Source organism: Lepisma saccharinum, chromosome 8, assembly GCF_977018435.1.
Source record: "Lepisma saccharinum chromosome 8, izLepSacc3.1, whole genome shotgun sequence".
Classification (NCBI taxonomy): Eukaryota; Metazoa; Arthropoda; class Insecta; order Zygentoma; family Lepismatidae; genus Lepisma; species Lepisma saccharinum.
This window is the reverse complement of record NC_139236.1, coordinates 78,070,436-78,088,246: the sequence shown is the minus strand read 5'-3', so window position 1 is coordinate 78,088,246 and position 17,811 is coordinate 78,070,436. Positions and strand designations below refer to the sequence as shown.

Here is a 17,811-nt window from a genome sequence, read left to right as displayed (position 1 = left end):
TGAAAATTTTCAATTGATGGTTTATTTATTTGAGACATATATCTGAGAACAGATAAACACAAATGTCCGCAATTAACATCTTTGAAATTTTGAACACGGGCATTATTGTAATAAAGATTAGCTGAATTTAGATATTTTATTAAATTTTCAGGTGGAACACCTCCAAATGAATCAAACACAAATGCCTCATTGTTTAAATATTTAAGATAGCAAATCCAGTGAGTGCCCTGATTTTTGTACTTATCCAAATTAACAATGCCACACTCTTTGTTGAGTGGTTGTTCTGGCAAAGAATCAGACATGTACACACCTCTAAAATTTTTGATGCCCAGTGGCTTGATTAAAGCTTCAATATCTTGGTTTGTAAGTGGCTCTTGTTTTTTTTAAACTTATTCATGGCTCTCTTAACACCTTTGCCTTTTTTCTCCATGGCCAGGTTATGGCGCTTCAATTCATCTAATTCTGTCCTATTTTTCTTGGCATCTATTACTGTTTTTGCTATGGCAGCTGATCCCCCAGCCAAGCTCCCAACAGCCCCAAGTGCTGCTAAGATGGCAGGGATAGTAAATATAAAACCCCCCACATGTGATTTTTTCTTGATTGCTGTAATTTTTTTAATTGGGGGGTACTAAGCAACAATTTCATACCATGTCCCTTTGCAATACAAGAATTTTTTTTCTTGCGCTGCTTTTTGGTCAAAAGGCTATCAATAGGCCCAAGAGATTTGAAACCTGCATAAGGTATTTGATACATTACACCCTTGGCCTTCATTGTAGGTTTATTATATACATATTCACAACCCCCACCCCAGTTTTTGTTTGGTGCTCATAGCTATGGTGGTTCCCAATGCTGCTATTTTTTCACGTAAAGAAGCATTTTTGCTTACAAATCTACCAAATGCAGCCTCTTCTAATTTCTTGTCTGCAACATGTCTCTTGTCAAGATCAGAATGTGTGTTGTATGCTATGTCATGGTCTCTACAAGCAGCATCTAGGGGATTTACACCAGGATCCCCTCTGTTTAATCTATGATCCAATTTTGTGCCTGGACCACAATACTGATAGCCTGGAATATGTAGTTCAAATGGCAGCTTGTTTATAATGTCATTAACCAGGCCCCGACCCTCAGAAATATTCCAAAATTTAGGTGGTAGAGTATTAATAATTTTTATAAGATATCCAATCCCCTTAGTGTCATTCACTATAAAATTAGACAATTTTGTGCTTATCATGTCCATAATTCCAACCTTTTCATTGTAAAAATTGTTGTTGCCAGCATTTTCCTCCCCAGCTATCACCAATAACCTATCTACAAGTTTCCTGACATCATCAACCCACACAAATTCTTTAGGCAGGGTGTTGTATTGTTTGATTCCACTGCCAGTCTTGATCTGTGACCATATGGGCTTGATTAAATTATTGTATTTTGCTCCACTGCTAGACTTGACTCTTTTTTGTGTGGGATCATTGTTCTGGTATAGAGCATCTGATTTTATTAATATTTCTTTGTAATATTCATAATCTTGATCTGTATAGCTGCCAGGCCTTTTCCTAGTCATCAGTTCCCACAACCCAGGTGTGCCGGGATATTTAACAAAACCACCTCTTTGTCCAAGATGAGATTCTGAATATACAATTATATCATCTCCCATAAATGTTACTCTGAAATTGCCAATTCTATGTATGATGCTACCATCACGCTCTGTGTCAGCATATAAGCCAAAGACCTCATCTTTGTTGTCTTTAGGTGTGCTTAAATATTTTTGAGCAAGAAGACCCAATTCAATAGGATCCTGTGTAGCTTCAATTCTTCGAGGAGCAATAGGACTAGGTGTATGAATACTGGAAAGTGGGGTGATTGGATAATCTAATATGTTCCTTGCAGCTACAGGTACAAGCTCTGTGATCAAATTTTGATTTTGCTCTGTAACAGTTTTGATATTTTTACCTAATTCACTAATAGCATCAATGATAGGCTGTTCTGTTTGTTTGTGTTGTTCATAAATTCCTCGGTTCTGTGATTTCCATCCCTTAAATCTTTTTACAAGATAATCTTTTAATTTAAGATCATCAATGATTGGCCTTTTCATGTTTATTTATATATGTTTCAATGTGTAGAAAATTGTTGATTTTATTTCTGTATTTGCCACTATTGGGTTTTCTTGTCATATCAATTGTGACAAACCCATAACTGTCCTGGTTCCAGCACCTACTGCAAAACTTGGAGAAGTCATTGTAGCTCAAGTCCCCACCTACATATTCATCATGTATGTGTTTGAGGTTGGTATGATCTTGATGAAATACACATATAAAATTGCTGTTGTCTCGGATCAGCTGCTTCGGAATTTTAGAAAAAGTCTGTGCCAGGTAGAAGCAATCAATGTTTTTGTGTCGGCCCTGTGTAAAGAAATTTCTAACCTTGTTTTGATTATCCAGTATAATGTCATCAAACACAACAACAGAATTATCGAGACATTCATGAAGTGGCTTAACATCTGGTTCAAAAGTGGCAATATCCAATCCATCATATAGCTTCATCAGCTGCTGATATTTTAATTGTTCCAAGCTCTTAGAGAAGACATACAAGTGCCTGTTTTTCCAGTCTAACCAGTTGGGTGCCAATAAAAAATTATCAACCATTAGTGTAGTTTTACCACAAGCAGATGGCCCAACAATAAGACACCTAATATTATCAGGTAGCAATTTGCCATTTCTTTTATTCTGCTGTTCAGGTTCTGGCAGCCTTTTTATAACATCCCAGGTGCTCATATTATTATTTTGTTTGCATCGATCCAGCTGTGTTCTGGAAGTCCTAGCCATTTGACAAATAACTTGTTGATGATTGTCCTGATGGCTTCTGTAACACATGCCCCAGTCTTGGATTTGAGTGGCACAGCCCAGGCAAATTTTGAAAATGTATCTATGATAGTGAGTAGATACTTGTAGCCCTTGTTGATTTTGTCTAAGTTTTTCAACTGTCCACTTGCCATTTCAATCAAGTCCCCTTGCCATAAATCATCTATGCCCTTTGTAACTACTGGGAGTCTCTTAAAATTATGTCTGGCTTGTCTGTGTAATTCATCAACAATAATTTCTCTAGACATAATATGAAAACAAGAATATTGCAACTATGGGGTGTTCAGCAGCTGATACTACAGGATTTTCTAAATATAATTTGTCCCCTATTTGTATTTTAAATTCCAGAGAGCCATCATCTTCAGCATAGGCTGTTTCTAATGTATTGAGATCTGTAAAATCCTCTAACTCTACACTGGTGATTTTTACTTTGTTATCAGCATTTGTTATTGATAAGGTGGGGTAGTGGTGTGCCTGTGGTTGAAGCCAATATTTGATCTTGATTGGTCTCAGTGTGCCCCCAACAAAAAATTGATAATAAAATTGTGCAGGGGACAGCATATATATTTTGCCACCTGGTGTAAATGGAGAATCATATTCTTTGTTGGGGATGCTGTACAATTCAAGAATTACTGTATGTTTAGGATTCTCGATTATGCCTGTTATTTCCTTTTCTGCTGTAAGCAATCTGCTTGTTACAGATTCAAGGTGCTCATTGATGGTCCTAACAACATCATCATGGCCTGGCTTGATTTTTATGTCCACAATAAGTTTCTTGTATTGTTGCACAATTTCTTGAAGCTGGGTGGCAAAAACAGACAGAGCATTTGCTTGATTGGATTCCATGGTTCCTAGCTGTTGCTTGATATTAGCTACAATTTGTTGCAAATTTTCAACAACTGCCAATTTTGAATTTTGAGCAGTAAGATCATGGACCTGTCTTCTGATATCCTCAAACAGGGCATGCAGTTCATTAATATGTTGATTGGTTGGTAGAGTGGCCACTGTCTGAGTGAGATGTTTGATCTCTGCTTGGATATTCTTGATATCTTCTGATTTCAATATCCTATTCACTGCCCTCTTAATATTTTTAAGTTCCTGTGATGTAGGAAGATTTGATACTGTATTTTGCAAAGATTCAAGTGCCAATTTTACATTGTTTAATTCAGAAGCATCAGCCACATTTTGCATAGCATTTTGGAGCAGGGCTATATCTGCCTGAGTGGGTGTGGATTGTTGTAAAATTTCAAGTTTTGTTTGAATATCATCAATCAAATGATGAAAATGAGATAGTTCAGATTCAGTGTTGAGGTTTTCAAGCTTTGTGATTTGGTGCTGGACACTAACAAGAGTATCTACAATACCGGGCAGGCGAGATTCTAGAGTTTCTTGTACATTTGCCAAATCATTTTGCACTGCTGCTATTGTACCTTCAAGATGGGTTATGGTACTTTGAATTTTTCCAAAATCTTCATATGTTTCAAGTTGCAGCTTAATATTTGCTACACTCCGAGTTATTGCACTCAAAGCATCAGAAGATGGCAAATTGTTCATAAAATTTTCAAGTGTCTCAATTTTTTCTTTAACCTCGGCTATGGCATTGTGCAGAGGATCCAGATTAGGTATTTGGAGTGATTGAATCTGTTCTTTTAGAGTGGAAATCACTAGATCAAAATCTTCTTGTGATTTTATGCTTTTGACAATTGTTTGGAGCTGTGTCTGGACATTATTTATTTGCTCTTCCAATTGTTGTTTCAATTGCTCAGAATTGGTGGCCTGGGTCTTAAATTTGGCTTGAAGAGCTGCTACAGCTTCTTCTAAACTTTGAAAATTATCCAATGTGGCCAAATCAGTATATTTTTGAAGCAACAATTTGAGTTCAGAATCAATTTTAAGAAGAGGGTCCATGCATTGTGATTGTAAATTTGTAATTTCTAATTGAAGACTGGCATTGAGTGTGGTTTGTAAAGCTTGTAAATCACTTCTTAATTTCTTGACTCTGACATCAAGCATCAGAATCTCATCACTGTGATCTTCATGCCTTGTATGGCCAAATATATCATTAGGCATTTTTGTTTTAGTGGTTATTTATTATAGAGTATCTGATTCTTAATTCTATAAAAAAGGGTATAAGCTTGTCATATGATCCCGGGACCTCAATATATAAGCAGTCACCAGCAGAAACAGTATATACAGTACCAGAAATCATGTTTGAGTGCTTAATTCTATAAATATTTCTCCCTATTGAAATCTTGACATCACCCTCAGGGGTTGTAATAAATTGTAATTGCCCACCTACAGGTAATTGGTAATAATTTAAATTATTGTTAAATATGTACAATATTTTACCTGTTTCTTCATCAACATCTGTAAGTATGCTGTTTAGATGAATAATTAACAAGCCACTTAGTTTAGATATTATATCAGAAGAGGCTTGTGGTGTTGGCAGCTCCATAATAGCCTGTTTTTTGAACCCAAATAAGTTCATAGGCATGTTTATTTATTTCAAATCATGCTCTGTGTTTGGGCATTGATTGCCATTTTTCAAATCACAATGCCCCCATGGTAGAGTATGTATGCCACATGATAAAATGCATCTCTTATCATCATGTGGGTCCAGAGCCACTTTTGTTACAATATTGCTAGTCAATAAGTGATCCACACTCTGAATTCTGGATTCTGATGTTTTGATTGTGCTACATGATTTGAGACAATTTTTATAATCTTCAAATTGGAGCTCTTTTTCAACAGTTACTCTGCCAATGCCCTTGGCTTTTTTGGCAACAGCACCACTACATGTTTCAAAACTGTACATCTTGGCTCTTAACCCAGCAAATGCCACAATAACATCACCAAGTGTCTCATCTTTTAACTTGCCAGGCACCTTTTTGTTGTGGTGTTGAATCTCTGTATGTTCATTGGTATCAAAATATTCAAGCAATGCAGGCTGTGCCATATCTTTATAAACATCTTCTGTTTTAATATCAAGAACAAAACTATCTGTATCCATGTACATCAATTTTACACAATCACCATAAAAAGGTTTCAACACATCATAATACAATTTTAACATGTGTAATTTGGCCAATTCCAATATTACAGCCCCTACATAAATAGGTTTATCAAACTTAATTTTTGTTTTTTTCATGTTGAAAAGAGCCATATTTTCTTCATAAATTCTTCTATAATTGAAATTAGGCTTTGCAACCATTTTTTTTTGCTCAGGCTGGGGTCAGTAATTATTTTAACATCGGTATGTTTTCTGACATTTTCAATAGTTTTGCCATATACAGAATTGACCATCAATTTAAACAAGGCCTTATCAAATTGACTCATTGCAGATGTTCGAAGCTCTGTATTTGTATTAATATATGGCTTCAACCATTTTAAGTGCCTGAACCTCAAAACTTTTCCAACTTTGGTCACTTGAACACCATGATGCATCAGGAACTGGAGGTTTTTGTAATATATGACATAGCCCTGTTTTGGCTCCAGTGTCATCATGAGCTTCATCTGTTTAGAGCCAGGTGAGCACTGAACCTCGGGAATTGGGGGCAGATCAGAAAATTTGTTGTGTAAATTATCTGGAATTGTCAGATCAACCTCTAAGAAGAGGCCATAGTCACTGTCATCAAAATCCTTAAGATTCTCAATATTGAAATCTTCAACCCATTCAAGCCCTGAATATGGAAGTTTATCCATCATGGCATAACCATACAGGCTGTTTGCATCTACATACAGTATATAATTTGATGGCAGTGCTGGATCATAATCAGGAATATATTTGTTATTTGCTCTGGCATATCTCTGAGAACATTGCACCATGCCTCCTCTTATACATTGCTCCATAAACAGATACATATCTTAATCTTGGATCAGATCCAATTGCAGTTTAGTGTTTAAAAACATTGCAGACCATGCTAGGCCAGGAGCACTGTAAAAATACATTGGATCCAGTTCATAATTTTGCATGAAAGATTTTCTGAATGCCTGCAGTATATCAGCTAAGAGGGTCACATCAAGTTTTAAATAAGCCTTGTGATAATCACCAAATGTCTTGCATTTTAAATTGTTCCACATCAATTGGGCATGGTGATAATCATCATCAGTGATTCCAGATCCTCTGATTTTGCTGTTAAACTCTTGTTGTGGTGGCATAGAACACTCATCAAATTTAGAAAAATCTGTAACATAATCATATGGATATACACCCTTCCGCCTAATTAATTTCAGGTCCTGATTTGGAAACAAGGCACATGTGATTTTGAATTGATCATCAGATAATTGAGTGGCCAGTGTAGCCAGGCTAGCAGATAAAATTCTGTAAGAATCAAGAAATGTTATGTGAATAGAAACACCATTAACTTTAATTATTTTGCTAATAGCAATATATTTCTCATCATTTTCAGCTAAAATATTTAAATTCTGCTTGTCAAACCCCTCGTATCTGATCAAATGATGAAAATCATAATTGGATGCTCCATGGCAAAATATAGGGATAAATTTTGGTCTCTTGATCTTAATATTACAGCTATTACACAGGGCCATTAAGAATTTACCATCTGTATGAGAATGGTGTTTCACCTTGATATTTATATCTGAAAATTCAGAATCACATACCGGGCATTTTTCTGCATTGTTGAAATCTTCAATCTGTTTCTCTGTTAAAGGCAACATGGGTTTTGATTTTAATAAAATATTAGATGCTATGTCATGGCACTCATTTTCTATTCTAAGTGCAAATTCTTTGATGGCATCTGCTTCCATGTATAAATTTTCTTTACTAACAACACCATCCTGTACAACCACATAATAAAAGCTGGAAGGTTCATGTAGCTGGTATGGTGTAATTGAAGATTCTTCAGGATCTGGATTGCAGAATGCAAGAGGTTTGAGGTTTGATTCAAAATCACAGACAATATATGCTGGGTGTTCCAACAAGGCTTCAAACTTTTTGAATTTTGCTTTTTCACTTGGATTAGGCATAAGCATATGAACAGGTTTATGATTCCCACAGTATTTCAGATGCTCAATTAACTTGTTTTTAGCAATTTCTGCATTCTGTTCACAAACACCATTCACCATTTTTCTACCATCAAATACACTTAAACATCTTCTACACAACTTGAATATTGTATTGGATTTGTCTAGTTGTGTTCTGACTAAAGCTTCAAGATTATGTATCAGAGTGTAATGATTTGTGCCATCCTTTTCAATTAAGAGCAGATCAATCGGAACAGCAGATTCATCATCAAGTGTACTGATTCTGAGAGGATCTATCAAGCAATTGTCACGGCCACTAGAACAAGTAAATACATTAATAGATAATTGTTTGCCATTGATATTCCTGGCCTTTTTTTCAAATTTATCAATATTCTGAACAGACATTGGATATTCTAAACCCTCCATTAATTCATCAAAATCATGCTCATATTGTTTATAATAAGTTATTCTCTCAGGATGCCTTAAAACTGGATACAAAGCAGCTAAAATACACCACAAAAAGCATTTCTCATCATTATTTTCTATATTAACCACTGCTCTTTTGTTTTTAATATTGGCAGGTAATGGCACATAAGTGGAACCTTGTAATGGATTGAATTCAGAAATATTAACATATAACTTGTGTGGAGATCCGCATAGGCTCCATCCAGACTCTTTTGCTGCAAATTCAGAGTGTTTAATAATCAATTGATCTATCAAACTGCTTATTATTTGTCTGAATTTGCATTTGAATATACCGGTACAGTTTCTGTTATGTGGGGCTGTGTAAATTTTATGCCATTTGGCTTCTTATATTGTGTAAACAATTTGAGGGACAGTTTATAAGAGCCATTTTGTGCATTTAGAATTGCCTGCACATCAGGATTTACACTGTTCAAAAAATTCTTAATACCACATCTTGGCTTTGATACAAACCGATAATCCCTTAATTGGCCGTTAAAACTGCTATGGATGGGTTCATAGCGTGGCTGCTTTGTTGGTCCAGCATTAACAGGTGTTTCATGCTTCCTTTTCAGACCAGATGTAGATGGTTGTGGGGGCAATGTTGATGACTGTGCAGAGCAAGTACCTTTATGTTTATATGTGAAATATTCCAGATTATATTTTCTATGGCATTTAGGGCAAATTTTTGTGGGAGTTCTGCATTTGTCTGGATTACAAATCTTTTGATGCTTAGCCCAATTGGGGCTGGATATATTCTTTTTGCATTGATTACAATATTTTTGATTTGGCATTTTTGTTGTTGTTTATTATATACAATTTCCTGGGGTCCAAATCAAAATTCTATGCTTAATAAAAAATATCAGTTGGGTTCAGCAGTGTGAATTGTATATTTTGTGTGTGTGTGTATGTGTGTATGTGTGTTAATATTTTTGGCTTTGGTATTTATATAAAATTTCTTGGGGTCCAAATCAAAATTTTATACTTAATAAACCTATGACAGGTTGTTAAAAATTCTGTATATTAAATCAATTTATACAAATCTGCAATATTTTTGTGTTTAAAAAATATGAGCAGCACTGCAACAACACATCTGTACTCTTCAACAACTTTTTCAATACTGGCTGATATGCAATGCAAAATCTCTTTATATACCCTAAGCACGGACCGCATTGAAAACATCTGAAACAATAAGCCAATCAGAATTTAACACGTCATCACATTATGTCATAAGCAACCAATCAGAAAACAACACGTGTCTAATGCATAATATTGGGTAATAATTTGTTGCAAAACATAATGCAACAGAAATAAAGCAGAAATAGGCCACAAGTGGACCGGAAGTAAATATATGTGTGTGTGTGTGTGGGTGGGTGTGGGTGGGTGTGTGGGTGAGTGTGGGTGTATGTGGGTGGGTGTATGTGGGTGGGTGTGGGTGGGTGTGGGTGTATGTGGGTGGGTGTGGTGTATGTGGGTGTGGGTGGGTGTGGGTGTGGGTGGGTGTGTGTGGGTGGGTGTGTGTGGGTGGGTGTGGGTGTATGTGGGTGGGTGTGGGTGGGTGTGGGTGTATGTGGGTGGGTGTGGGTGTATGTGGGTGGGTGTGGGTGTATGTGTGTGTGGGTGGGTATGTGGGTGGGTGGGTATGTGGGTGGGTGTGTGTGTGTGTGTGGGTGTGTGTGTGTGGGTGGGTGGGTATGTGTGGGTGGGTGGGTATGTGGGTGGGTGGGTGTGGGTGTGTGTGGGTGTGTGTGTGTGTGTGTGTGTGTGTGTGTGTGTGTGGCTTAGTTTTAAGTGTGGCCAAAAAAATATCAAGAGGGGCATATTTTTAACAAATTTATGGACAACAATCTCACAGAAGTGCCTTTTATAAGTGTAGGCAAATCAATCTGAGGGGGGTCATACTTTCTCAGGAAATTCCCGAGGGTATTTTTACAAAAATCTTGGATTAGACGGGGTTCCACACTTGAGCAAAAACTCATATGGGCATGTTGAGCTTGTTTTAAGTGTAGCCAAATCTGCATGAGGGGGGTTCATACTTTCTCGGGTTTATAATATCACAAATCACACTACTATCGAGTAAAACGATCTTCAGAAATTCCTGCAAAAATGTCAATAATCAAGTTCTTTCAACACAAATGTCGGCTCGGGTGACTGCGTCTCGAACTCGCCGTCGAATTCCGGTCTTGGCATGGATGTTCCGACGTGAGTATTTCTTCATCAATTTAATCTAATCAGTATTCATCCTCCTTGTCGCGATTAGCCAAAAGTGGAAGAAAAGCTACGCAAAAACAACATAAAATACAAATTTCAACACAAACACCTTTTAAAAACTAAATAGAAACATTTCGAAGGCTAAGAGACCATTGTCAGCTTGCACACAAACCAGCTAAAACAACAGGGCGTTTAAAAAATATCGAACCATATTCCGCAATTTACGAAGTCTTTTTTTTTTATCAACTGTAAGGTTTATAACGTCGCTCATACCATGTATTTGTATATTTTGGGAGTAAGTAACTATACAGCATTTGTTACAACCTGTCCCGGTTCCCGCGCTAGCTGGTCGCTTGCTTTTCTCCGTGCTGGGGAAAGTCAAAGCCAGGCAGCCAATTAAAATACGCAACGTCGCAACAACGTCTACGTAAGCGCCTCTCTTCTGGCTTCCATTCGCTCCTCGCTGGCCAGCAAACTATTTTTTCCTCGTTTCTCATTGGCACCGAAACTGTCGAGCGATCGCTAGCGCGGGAAAAGGGACAGGTTCTAACAAACGCGGTATAAGGGGGTATTGCCAAGGGCACAAAATACGGTCCATTTAACGATTTCGACGGGTTGGCAACGCTGAATTAACACCAAGGTCCATACTGGGTCCCGAAAGTTAGAAAGCAATTCATGTTCCACCGAAACCTGCAATTTGGCTACCATATCTGCTTTTTTGAACGTGCCGAACCAGCGATTATTGCAAATTCCCCGCCCATTTTCCAGACCAACAATTCCATTGGATTCCAATACCTTTCTCGCGAGGAACAATATAGCCGATAATTCCCCCCCCCCCATTTCCTTTTGTCCAACATCAGCAGATGAACATTCAGTAATTAGCCTCCCCCTGCGGTTTTTCTTAATAAGGAGACACGTCCGGGGCAATTACTGTAAATTATACCCAATTAGTTCGCGTGCGGTCACAGCTTTTATCGTGCATTCAGTTGGTTTGCAGCCTGGAAAAAGTGCAGCTCCGATCTTACCGCCATCTATCCGTAAGAGTTCCAACTAACTGGAAAGAAACCCGCGCCAGCGACTTGGACAGCGTTACTGCTGCGCTTTTCGGAATTAGTTCGGAAAGTATCCGCCGAGGAGCTGTTTGCTATCAAACTATGTAATTTCGAACCTCTTAGCTTGCAATTTATGTGGGCGAGGACGCTATTGCAGCGACGGTTTTGTTCGCTTTTGGAACGTTTCCAATCGTATCAAATTTTCCGAGCCGACGAGCGTTCTTGCCAAGTTGGGAAGCGAAATTTAAGGGGGCGGGTAGTGCGGTGCACATGGACAGCTTGGACCGTATTGATGCTTATTTCGTCCCCAAGTGTGTTCGGTAGTTCTGGTAAAATCTATTTTTTCTATGTTCCTTTCACACGTTCATTTTAACAACAGGGCAGGTCGCAAAGTGAAGTGTTTTGACGATTCGAGTAGGTTCAGTGTTTCAGTGTCTGAAGAATTTATGGTTATTTGTGTGGAGATAGGATATTAGCATATGAGTTATAGAAGTTATGGGCCAGGCCCACACTGGTATCCAGAACAGGTCATGATTAGGGATGTATCTTGTTTGCGTTAACAGTTCGGAAATTTGTGCAGTTATTGTTGTTGACTGTTCGTTGGTTAGTCAATATAAATTGATACATTTTCCGTTAGATATTAATATCTGAATTTAAAAAATACAATTCGATATAATATTGCAAAATGATAGAATATAATATTACACTAAATAATCATAGTAATAATATGAATGAAATACAATGAGCACTCGTTAGGCTACTGTTAGTTGGTCAGTCAGTTTAAATGATATATTTTCAATAAGATTTTAATAACTGAAATAAAAATAGTGTTGATTTACAAGATTGAATAATTTTCTTGGATTTTTACAACACATTTGCAAGGGTTGTGTATCCATTGTGGATTATTATGAAGCCAATTTCGCACCTCCTTCAATTGCAAATTCTGTTTGAACCCTTGACTGTTTCGCTATTTCACTCTTTCTCTTTTCCTCTCTTTCTGTTGATCTTCCTCTTCTCTCTTTCTCTACCTTTTGCCAGATTTCTCTTTCTCTCACCTCTCCATTTTCTTATCTTTCTCTGTCTCTTACTCTTTGTTTCCTTTCTCCCTCCATTTTCTCTTTGTCTCTTTTCACTCTGTTTTTCATCTATCTTCTCTTCTCTCTCCTTTCGGTTGTTTTTTTCCTCTCACAATGAGACGCCCATTACTTACCAGTAGCGATTACCTTACAGAGAGGAAAGGTGTGGAAAATAAGAAAATACAGATAAAACTGAAACCGCGCAAGAATCTCGGATCGAATGGGGCAGAGACGGGAAGAGAAAAAGTCGCCACAGAACAGTCGCCAGGGCCTCGTTGTCACCAGGGGCATCTTCCCCAGTTGGACGACTAGAGTTAGGGGGAGGGTGGGAGAGAGAGAGAATAGAGAGAGAGAGATAGAGTTAGAAAGAATGCGTGATAGGGAAGTAAATAATGAGAAATAGAGAAGACAGATGCGCCCGAGTCCACTAAAACGAAACTTTTTGCGTCGCCACTAGTTTCCAGTTCATGAAAAGATTATTTGCAACAACATAAGAGCAGCCAAGGAAATTGGGCTGATTTTGACACTTCGCTCACAAACACATTCACACAAAAGTGTGTGTGAAGTAGAGCCCGCAAACAGCCAACTCTTGCCTCTGAAGCAAAATAATGGAACCCTAATTTTAGAAGCGACAGCTTTCATTATTTCACCGGCCAATCTGTGCTTCAATTAACTCCCCTTCCCTCTCACCCCCTGCAAAGTTAAAGGCGCTGAATGCCATTATACACCCACGACGCCTCCAACTCGTAACTCCTCCCTTCACCACGGCGCGAGGACATGTCTTTTAACTCCCCCTCACTCCCCGTGTGTTGTCCATTCAAAAAATCCTCCCCCTTTTAATGCATGACATTATCTACACCGTCCTCCCCCCCACCACGAACTTCCAAGTGGTCGTCGTAGCACAACTAATGGAATCAGCTTACCGTTGACGTCAGACTGACTTCACCAATTACACGACGCCGTATGCAGCGTCACGTCTGTCTCTCTCTCTACGCCAGACTTTGGCCAATTTTTTCCCCCTTTCCTGTTCTGTTTCATGACCATCTGCAATTCGCACCTCAGGATATTCTGAATCCATCAGTGTTGCCAACCTCTCGACGATCCTAACAAGCGTGCTGAGCCACTGACTTCTCATAACAAGCAAGGCCTGAGTGGAGACACTTTCGCTCCATACTACGTCATCATTCGTAGGCGAACAGCACAGTCACACGATATCAATATACTGCAATTATTTGCAATATACTGTATATGTGAATTTTCTGTTGATTCAACACACATATCTGCATCTGCAATACTGTGTTGCGATTATGACCTATAGAGTGACCACAAGGAAAAAAACCTTGGACGAAAAGTCTACGTGCAGCTTTCCCTTCCTTCGTTCAGCTCGGGTCCACTCTCCCCCTCCCCTCCACGCGCGAGTACGGTGCACAGAAGTCGCGGGTCTGCGCAGGTTTCTTTGCTTGTGGTTCCACTATACAAATGATCACGTACCTAGGTAGATTGTAAAAGAGGCTCTACACGGACCTTGCTTGACGGTACAGGTAATCAGCAGGAACAACTTTTCGCAGACTTTCCAGGTTCGAATCCCGGCCTCGGCATGCTTTGTGAGTGCCCCTTCATCAATTTCATCATATCATTACACAACCTCATCGTCGCGATTAGCCAAAAATGGTAGAAAAGTGATAAATAAGGAACATCAAAATTAAATCAAGTGAACAATTTTTAAATAACATTCTACTTGTTAAGGCCCCTTTTGGACAATACGATCGCCCTCTCTGTATTCAAAGGGTTCCGGGTTCGATCCTCATAGGATAGGGAGTGCACAGCGGTTCGGGTCCCACTTTAAAGTGCAGGTATTTTGCGTTGACGATAGCTAAAGGGAATTCCCCACCCTGTTTGTATGCAACCACGCAACACAAATTCACGGTTCCCACTGACATTTATTTTTTCTGTGTGAAAAGGAATTCCCTATTCGGTGTGTATGCAACTACGCAAAACAGATTCTCGGTTGCCACTGGCATTTATCTTTTCTGTGGGATAGCGACAAAATCGTTACTCCCATCTGGACAGTTTGTGTAATGTAAGGTTACCCCATGGCGTGTGGAGAGCACTTGTGATAGCTTTCTTTAATGCCAAAACCATAAAAAAATGCCGACCTAAGTATGTGTATTATAAATAGTTTGACGAAAGAATGTAATTCCAGCGGTTTCACCTTGACGATGTCTCTCCCAGTACCGTACGGTGACCAAGTTTAAAAATTTAGCTACTTGTAAACATTTAATCTGTGCCACGTGGTTACATACATACAGTAGGCTAATACTCGTAAAAATGTAATCTGTACCGCGTAGTTACATACATACAATATTACTCGTAACGTCGGTACGAGAGCTCAACCAGCAAAGTATTCTGAAGAGTAATAACCCTTGGCTCGACAGCCCTTGAAGGGCCTAGGCCGATCTGGAGAGCGGCCTAGGCCCTTCTGAAGGAAAGTTGTTCCAGTTAATCTTCTCTACACGCTCCGAAAGTTTTAACTGTGTTGTACGGTAACACCCTGTGTAAAACAAGGAGGGACCTTTTCTCAAGCAACTCCTCTGCAAACCTTTCTCTTTCATGTAGTACAGTCAGGCTAACGAAGCACTGACGGCTAAAACCACAAATCAATTCTCTGCGCTTTTGTATGCTGTTTTCATTTGAAGTCTATACCGTATGTCCGTGAGGAACCATGAAATAATATACAGTCAGGATCGTACAGTTGGCAACACTGAGTTCCATCTACGTATGCTAATAAACGTTATGCATATCAAAAGTCATGCAGAAGGGAAGGGAATTACAGAAATGTATCAGCAATGAGATTGCTTCGCTGGAAAATGCCACAGGCTGACATTTCCAGGATTCTGGAATGAGGACATCCCCACTCGTCTTCTATATCCCTGGAGTGGGTGTTACTTTTTTTTTTCAGAAGAGAATTATGAGCAATGCTTTGATGTACTCGCAATGTACACCTTTCTTCCACACAGCAACCCACTTTTTGATCCCCTCTCAGCCCTCTCGATAGATTTCCAAAACTGAGCGAAGGAGGGGGTTGAAAAATCCTCTGTTAGGCATCATCCCCTAGCTTTATTCAGCCCCTCCTCTCGCAGAGCTATTTCTTCCGTTATTCGCATTATGCAGAATGAACTCAGCTTTTTGTGAATATTTTTTTTTCGACTCGTCCAAACGGACACATTGACATCATTACCATATCTTTTGATGAAAACCCTTTTGAGTCATCAGTCCAGTTGGAGGGTATTTCCGTGGGCAGGAAAGGATCTGAAAGCAAAGGTAGATTAATTTACGAATTTCTGACCTCGTAGAGTTGGCGGTGGCTGCATAGTGGTGCTACGAACGCTAAACATCTCTTCCGCGCATTTGCCGTGGACATTTTGCGCCTCCAAATCTTTAACAGTCATGCAATGGCCCGTAGACACCAGAGAGTAGCATTGTTATGTGGAAACATAAGCTAAAGCCTGAATCACACGGAACTAGGAATGCCCTAGTTGGCGCTGGACTGGCTACCCATTTTGCTAGTTTTCGCCTCTCAAGATACTTGTCACCGCGTACTTGTCGATAGACTTTTGTTCCCATAAGACATTGCGCAGAGCAGACAATCTGTAAAGATGGACGAGCAATTTGAAGAATGTTGTAGAAGAATTAGTGCTTTGTGAATTTATTAAAAAATTAAAAAAAGAAAGATATGGACTAGAGATTGGCTCGAAAAAAATATGGTAATTAATGCGTACCGAACAAGCTTTTTAATTAACTCGATATTCATACATTGGATGGCCACAACCACAACTAAAGTTGCCCTATTCACAGACCTCCTGGAGTTAGTTTGAAGCATCGGATTACATTGAAACTTGGTGAAATGGCTATGGAGACCATGGGAAAGCAAATACCGACGAAAAAAATAGTTCAAATTTGCACCACCAGGTTGAAATGTGGCGCTGAAATCTGGTGCACAGTGAACAACATCCCGCGAAGCGCTTCGTGAGTCCATTGATAACGCTGTTGTACGCTTCTAAAGCTTCATTAACGTTGGTGGGGTACATACTGAACACTGCTGTACCGACATAAACTTAAATTACAGGTTATTGTTACTGCAGCACGTCAGTAACACACCTGGTGGCGAAAATTTGAACTTTGTTTCCTCGGAATTTGCTTCCCCATTGTCTCCATGGACACACTATGAAGTTTCATTGCAATCCGTTGCTTCGAAAGGGCTCCAGAGGATTCTGAATGTGGCCACGCAGCATTTGTGTGACAACGACTCGGTGACGTATTAAGCATGTGTTAAGGTAAATCCAAAATAAGAAGACAAAAGAGTTCACATTTACTCACAAAACTAGTAAGGAGACACACACCTCCGTTGCTACGATATTTCTGAATTAGGAATAAAGTAATTTTGATTTTGGAGAAGTTCTACATCCTGATTCGCTTACGCTTTGAACCAATCAAAACCCTCCTTTAGGAAATCTACTTTTCGTCTCTACAAACGAAACCAAGGCTTGTCTCGCTACCAATATCTACTTGTAAATAAAAATATTCTCACCTTGCTGATGTCGAACCGTGGGAAATCAACGTGAACCATTCATGATCTGAAACGAAAGGAAGAAAGTATATGTTAATTCTTTTATCTGCAATGCAGTACAAAACGAGTATACCATTACGTATATCGTAATAAGAATCACGAAAAGAAATCAAATAGGAAATTGTCAGCATTAAAGAAAATGTCTATAACTTATTGAACGACCCTCGTATTTCAAATGTTGTAGCGAAATGTTCTCGTTGGGTCTGTAATAGCTGTCAAGATTAACTAACCCTAAGTATGCTTCATGCACTTAACCTACACTTTAAAATGCGATCCGAACAACTAAAGGTGGCGCCACCGGAAAAGGAATCACAGATCCTTAAATTTTACGTTGACGGTTACAATCAGAACGCGGTCGGGGGATAACTAAGATAGGTTCATTATCGTTTATTATTTATAGATATTGGTCTTGTTGGCATTTAAATTTTGGTGTGATAAGAAAATAAATTTTGTTATAAAGCATATAACACTAGTATAATTTTATGTAATGAATGTTAGCCTGTTATCTGTTGATTCTGTATAATAGCGGTAAGTACGTAAATAGT

At 38.8% G+C, this 17,811-nt stretch overlaps 1 protein-coding gene across 1 annotated transcript in view; it reads right to left on the bottom strand.

Moving 5' to 3' along the window:
* Positions 1-17,275, bottom strand: part of LOC145991172 (uncharacterized) — a 54,284-nt gene extending 37,009 nt beyond the window's left edge. Inside the window, exon 1 of the mRNA XM_083127015.1 lies at positions 17,228-17,275. The gene's annotated coding sequence lies outside the window, so the exon portion shown is untranslated. The remainder of the gene's footprint in view (positions 1-17,227) is intronic.
* Between the last annotated feature and the right edge of the window lie 536 nt (positions 17,276-17,811).